We start from the raw sequence: 6708 nt of genomic DNA, 5'->3' as shown, positions 1-6708 counted from the left end.
CAGCTTGCCTTGAGGGCATGACCCTCCAGAGGGGATTTATGTTTCCTTTGCTTCAAGTTACTCTTTAGGTGGGGAACTTCCTGGACCATGCTGGCAGTATCCATTCAAACCCCACCTTGTTGTGAAGCTTGAAATTAAAGATTCTCAGCAGAGACTCTTCTTTTTCCATTCTCTGGACAAGACAGACAAGTTTTTTTTTGGTTTGTTACTGATGTTGAGCAAATTTTTCCAGTCTTCCATCTCAATAGCCTAGCTTTACGTGGTTTTCTCCACATCTTCCCATCTTGTATGCCCAAACTGTACCTTCAACACTCAATTTTCTCACTTCACCTTCATTTTTGGCTCCTTGTGTGTTTTCTTTACTTCTTTTGTGAGCTCAGTATCCATTTGAGAGAGTGTTCGTTATATTTGCTCTGGTGTTGATAGGTGTTTTCTGGTCCACCAGGCTGCCTACCAGTGTTGTATAAGCTGACCCAACGTGAAATGCCACAAAACAATTCTTTCACGGAGTCTTTTTTCTTGGGGAGTATACCTTTCTCCATACTTACAGACTGCTATCGTATAAAGGAAGTGGTAAAGCTGGCATTCATCTCCACACTAGCAATTGCTCTTCATTGTAAACTCACTTTCAAAAAAGTGGCTGATGATACCCCTTTCCTTGAAAACCACACCCTTTTTAACACTCGCTTGCACTTCTCCTGGCTCACTGGGTTCGCGGGACTCTGCACGGTCTTTGCTTTGTCCTGTCCCTTCAGAGCAAGTAATGAAACATCTTTCTACAGTCTCTCTTCTAACCACCGACCACAAGTACTTTTCTACCTTCTGAGACTTCAGGTCCTGGCCTACAGTTTTCTTTCTCATTCTTCTCTGCAGTCGCTCTCAGCTGCTTTAGCGTCACGTAACTTCTAATAGCACAGCTTCTATACTTTCTCACCTCCAATTCCTTGCATGGTTTCTACCCCTAGAAATGTAGCCCCACCGTTTGAACCATGCTGGTTTAAAAGACACTTGCTCTTTCTGACTGCTTCTCCTCCTTTCTCACATCTGTGCCTTTGCTCATGCTTTTATTTCTCTGCTTGGAATGCCCTCTTCATCCTCTATTTGTCAAAATCCTAACTGTCCTCCAGGACCAACAAAAGTGTCAACTCTTGCGTGAGGTCTTCCTACATCTTTCCAGTTGTGATCGCTTTCTTTCTTGAACCCTGTAGCACAGTGGTCCCCAACCTTTTTGGCACCAGGGACCGGTTCTGTGGAAGACAGTTTTTCTACGGACTGGTGGCAACCAGTACCGTCCCAGGGGTTGGGGACCCCTGCTATAGCATTTTGTGTACATTTTCCTATGCCACTCTCCATCCTCTGCTTTGGTGAATCTTACTTGTGCATTTGTTTTCTTTCTATTGAGCTCCTCCCAGCATCTGGGCACCCTTTATTCGTTCAAAAACTACTCATTGAGCACTTCCTATGTGCCAGGCAGTATGCATGTTTAGGGTTATAAAAAGTGAATAAGATAGGCAGGTTCTTCAAAGGCTATGCCTAACACGGGTCTTTAACACAGGAAGTCCTCATTTAAGGAAAAAATAATTCATGTAAAATGTTTACAGAGAAAGACAAAGAAGAAAGTGAAAGTGCTTTCCACTTATCTGTTTCTCAAATGTGTATGTGTGCTAAAATTTCTTATCATTTTTTGGGGGGCGGGTGTGGATTTGAAGAGCAGAGCAAATGCTCTCTTAGATGTGGGGAAGCAGAATGTGTTTTCCTGTCTCCAGAATATTCTCATCCCAGTCTCTCTGGATCTGTGTTAAGCAGGCATTAACTCACAAGAATATTCTTGGAATCACTGTTGCTGCTGGAAGCCCCAGTGGGTCTCTAGACTCAGAATCATCCCTATGAATATTTAAGTTCCAAGTGACGACTTCCACCAGATGGTGCTGAGGTACAGCTGAGACCAGATGGATTTGGATTCTGCAGCCATTGTCCATAAACTGCATAGGCTCAGTGGGGTCATTTCATTAACTTCTCAATAACATCAGTCTGCATTTTGATTGAATTTTTTAGACTCCACTTACTGTCTTATGACAGGGGTTTTGCTGTGCATGTAGGAGGCTAGATCATGTAAATATATACAGAAACAAAATGAAAATGAAAGTTTTTCTCCCCCATTTCTACCTCCACAATTAATCCCTCTAAAACTGTTTATTGCTTCTTGAATTATTTCCAGAAAAATGTTATATATAAATGCCTGAATCTAAGCATCTACATCTATATTTTCTGTCTTCTGTTTCTGCTTACATATATATGTATATTTTATTACATAAAAAGGATCATACTCGTCTACTGTTTTAAACCATGTTTTCATATTAACATGTCTTTGAGATTTTCCCATACCAACATACATATGCATTCTCTCATTATTACATTCTAATAATTTATTTTGATTAATATCAAATTTTCCATAGTTTATTTTGGTTGTGTCCGGGTTTTCGCTATTATTAGAAACAGTACTGTAATGAAAATTTTGATAAACGTCGTTGAGAGTATCCATAGGGTAAACTCCATACAGAGGGATTGTTGGGGAAAGTTACCTGCATTTTACGTTTAATGGATAATTGCCAAATTCCCTTTCAGGAATGTTGCACGCGCATGAACACCGATTATACTAAAACGTTTACATTTTTGTCAGTTTTATAACAGTTTTGTAAGTTAAGCATGGGGCGTCGTTTCGGTTTGCAGTTTCTTTAATTACGAACGAGGCTGCGTGTCTATGGATTTCACTGTGGAGCCCGAGTTTTCGCCCGCCTGCCTGGGAGAAACCCTAAGCGGTGCCTTGACTCCGCCTGTCCAGCAGGGGGCGCGAGCAGGGGCCGCTCCCGCATGCGCAGTGCGCTGGGTGTCAGGCCGCCGAGCCCAGCCGGTTCAGTGCTCTACGCTCGCTCCAGCAGACCCGGCGCAGGCGGGGGCCACCAGCAGCTTGGCGCGATCCCACCCAGGCGGCTGTGGCCAGTGCCCCACGGCATGAGCCGGTGACCGAGCGCGGGGCCGAGCGGGAGGCAACCGTGGCCGAGGTAAGCGCGGCGCGGAAGGGCCGGGCGGGCCCCCGGTGAGGGCTCGGGCCTCCCCGGGCCGCGGCGGAGTCGGGGCCGAATCGCCGGGGAAGCGCGGGCCGCGCGGAGGTCCGAGGGCTGCGAGAGGCCGGCGCCACTCCCGGTGATTTCCCGCTTTGGGTGCGCTTTGATTTTCGCCCCGCCTTCTCCTTCGTCACCCGCCCCGCCCCACACTTTGGTTTCCCACCTGTTTCCTTGCCCACTTCTCTTCCCCGTCCGCACCTTTCCTTTTAACCGGGATCCCGTGGCTTCCTTTTCCGAAGGCCCCACCCTCTGCCGTGACCTCTCTCTGCTGCCAGCTCCTTCCCGCGAGCCACAGGGATCTGCTTTCTCCCACTGGGATTTTTCAGCTCTGGGCTCTGCCTTGGCCAGTGGCGTCCCGTGCGGTACCAGATGCCCTGGGCAGGACCGGATGCTCTGGTGAGGAGGGTGACCAGCGGTGTCCGGGCTCTAGGCATCTACTTGAAGCTCAGAGGCACTTGGAGTTTTACTTACTGGCGGCGGGAACCAGATATATGTATACGGTTTTGAGGTTAAAATTACTTGGTGTAACTTATTGGGAAGTGCTAATCTAGAAGGGTCCTTGATTTATCTGTCGGAAGATGTCTTGAAATAGAAATACGTCCATTTAAATTCTTCTTCTAAGTCAGTTGAGTGCCCTGAGGACTTAAACTGGATTTAGTTTGTAAATTTCAGAGCTCAAAGGCTATTTACAGTAATAAAATACATGACTCAATTTCTGTCACTCCTCACTGCCGCTGACTTAAGCCATCTGGTTGCAAATGCTGGTGTAAATGGATAGATTTGCGTCTGTCAAATTATGCTGGTTAATTGAGGAATGAAAAAGGTGTATCTAATTCAGGCTTTTAAGGGTAATTAGGGGAGGCAGCTTCACATGGGGGTTAAAGAGTGCAGGCTCCGGAGCCAGACTGCCGTTCTCCAGATCCTAGCATTGGCATTTTCTAGTTGTGTGACATTGGGCAAGTTGCTTAGCCTTCCTTGTTACTTTCCCTGTCTGTAAAATGAGGATAATCATAGATTGTCACACGGCACTGTTAAGAAGATTAAGTTAACGCAGAGTACTTAAAACAGATCCTGGCGTGTAGTAGGTCTGCAGTAAAGTTTAGTTATTATCAGTAGTTCCTTAGTTGCATGCACTGTGTTAATTATAGTATAATTCCCACAAAGGGGCACAGGTTTTTGTTTTTTAAATTTGAAATCATTTTTAGGGATGGTTAGCTATAACATAACTTTAATGGTAAAGGATCCTATCAGGTAAGGCAGTGAATTGCATATTTTCCTGCTTCGATCAATATTTGGTTCCTTTGTTTTCAGGAACAGGTGAGTTAAGTTCCAGGGTAGCAGCAGCCCCAAGAGTTCAGCTGTGAGGGCTTCGGTAAAAAGGTTAAGAAGATGAGAGATTGGGACTGAAAACTTTGGACTAAGTGGATTGGACATAGCCTGAAGCACTGAGGAAAGGTTATTCAGGCAAGATTTAGGAATAACTAATTCCAGGAACAGAAAATGCATCTCATCTTGACAGTAGAGTGAGGTTGAAAGATTTTTCCAGTGATTCAGTGCCTGACATCTAACCGGATGATTCCAGTGTTTTGCAGGGACAGATTTGATGTGCTTTGAGGAGGCTAAAGTTTGTAGGGCTTGTTGTGAAAGTCTTATTTTGACCCAGGTTGTGGTATTATATGGAAGAACATTCATTAATAGAAGATTCCTTTTGGTTTGTCCTCTTGGGGAAGCTCAGTGTTAGGGGAGAGGAGGGTGGTCAAGGGTAGGTACAGAAAATTCCATCTGTGAAATTACCTGTCTATCCCCCCCCCCTTTGGAAACTCTAATTCAAGAAAGAAAATGATCAGAGTTAATCACCATATAATTACTCAAAACTTGGACCTTGAACAGTGTGTGTGCTGACGGAACTGGGAAGTATAGAGACACTCCTTCATTCAACAGACATTTATGTTTACATGGAATGTGTTCTAGACATGATATTAGATGCTGGGAATACTGAGCAGAGATGAAAAACTCAGATTACAAGAAAGTGACGACCAGTAGAAGAGAGACTTTCAATTACAAAACCAATTACTACAATCTCGCAAGTGCTGTAACGAAGCCTGTAAAAGGTACGAGGATGTTCACCGAGAGTTCTCGGTCTCTAAAGCTCGACTTAGTTAGGGTTTTTCACTTAAGGCTTTTCCCCTCATTGCTTTTTTTATTAAGAGTTTTTATTCCACCCCAAGTGCTCGCCATCTCTCTCAGCTGTTCAGCACAGACTTGTGGATGCTCACTTAGCCAGTGTAGGCAAACCTCAGAAGTGTGAGTTTATATCCCTGGGAACAGCCCTCAGGTGGGGAGTGGGGGTGGGAGAGGTGCGGGATGGATAGGCTTCGGTGGATGAAATGCCCTTGAAAGGGACAGTTCTCAGGTGCATTTTTCAGAGGGAGCCTAGGAGGATTGAGCCCCATCTGCCCAGCTCAGTATGGCAGCCAGCACAGTAATGCACCCTCATGGCTTTCCGTTCTTCTCCAACTCCTCTCCTTACTCCCTCCCTCTGGCTTTCTGGATTCGTCTTCTGCAAGCTGCTTGCACCCAAGCCATTTTTAGTTTGGCAGAACATAAACTAAGGCGGTTGGTACTGGAAGTGGCTCTAGAAAGCACGTCCTGAGAATAGCGTTGTGAGACTGGAATCGCTCACCCTCGGGTGGCAACCGGGACCCCTTTGCTGGGGGTAGGTGAGGCGTTGATAACCCCTGGTGCCCTCTAGCGTCACTGAGTCGTCACCTGACCAGTGGAGGTTTGGGATGAGGTTCAGGTAGAAAGGAGAGCATTGGCTGGCACAGGAGCTCTAGCACTCGCTTGAGCAGTGTGTGGACTGTGGTCACGATGACGCTGGTGGAATGGGCTGGCTCTTGTTATCTCCTTAGAGGCCTTAGGTGCGATCAGGCTCAGATCAGCCAGATATCAACTCGGGACGCATTGTGAAAGACTGAACTCCATGGCAGAGTTTCCTGCAGCTGGAGGGCAGACTGTGTTGAAAATCAGGCCCAGCATTTAATTGTAATTATGGCTGAACTTTAAAGGAAGCTGAGTGCACGGCCTTGACAGGCTGCTTCTGCTGAAGTCAGGGCCATGATAGGGAAGAAGTGGGACCCTGAGTCTTAGGATGGAGATTTTGGGTGGAGGCGCTGAGGACTGAACTCGCAGATTTCCTAGATCCTCTGGGCCAGCAGAAGTATCTCTCTCCATTGCTGAGAAGAAGCGCTCCTTACCTGACACTATGCAAAGCCTTCCCTGGAGGTGGATACCTTGCAAGGTAGAGCTTCTCCTCCTCAACATTGCCCATCCCCCGCCCTCAGATGTCAGCATTGCCTAAGTGGGGAAGTACAGCCCCGGCTGCTGGGGTGATAGCTGTTGTACTGGAAGAGCTGCAGGACCTGGCTCGTGTGGACCAGCAGGAACTGGAGGAACACACGGGAATGAATCTTGAGGGTGTCAGACCAAAAGTGGGGTAGCGGTGGACTGTGAAGCCAAGTGGGAGTGACTCTTGGGAGGATTCTCTCCTGATTCAGGACTCCGTGGCCTTGCAAGGACAGGC

The 6708-nt window shown here is 46.6% G+C and overlaps 1 protein-coding gene across 3 annotated transcripts in view; it reads left to right on the top strand.

Moving 5' to 3' along the window:
- The first annotated feature begins 2879 nt into the window (after positions 1-2879).
- The window catches only part of EXT2 (exostosin glycosyltransferase 2), a 143502-nt gene continuing 139673 nt past the window's right edge, over positions 2880-6708 (top strand). For 2 of the 3 annotated variants that reach the window (XM_060104632.1, XM_060104631.1), the window contains exon 1: positions 2977-3062. The gene's annotated coding sequence lies outside the window, so the exon portion shown is untranslated. Of the gene's footprint in view, positions 3063-6708 lie in introns of all 3 variants that reach the window. The other variant, XM_060104633.1, reaches the window with a different exon arrangement.

Source organism: Mesoplodon densirostris, chromosome 7 (genome assembly GCF_025265405.1).
Source record: "Mesoplodon densirostris isolate mMesDen1 chromosome 7, mMesDen1 primary haplotype, whole genome shotgun sequence".
In the NCBI taxonomy this organism is placed as follows: domain Eukaryota; kingdom Metazoa; phylum Chordata; class Mammalia; order Artiodactyla; family Ziphiidae; genus Mesoplodon; species Mesoplodon densirostris.
The sequence above is the reverse complement of the archived record's forward strand: the minus strand, read 5'-3'. Positions and strand labels throughout refer to the sequence as shown.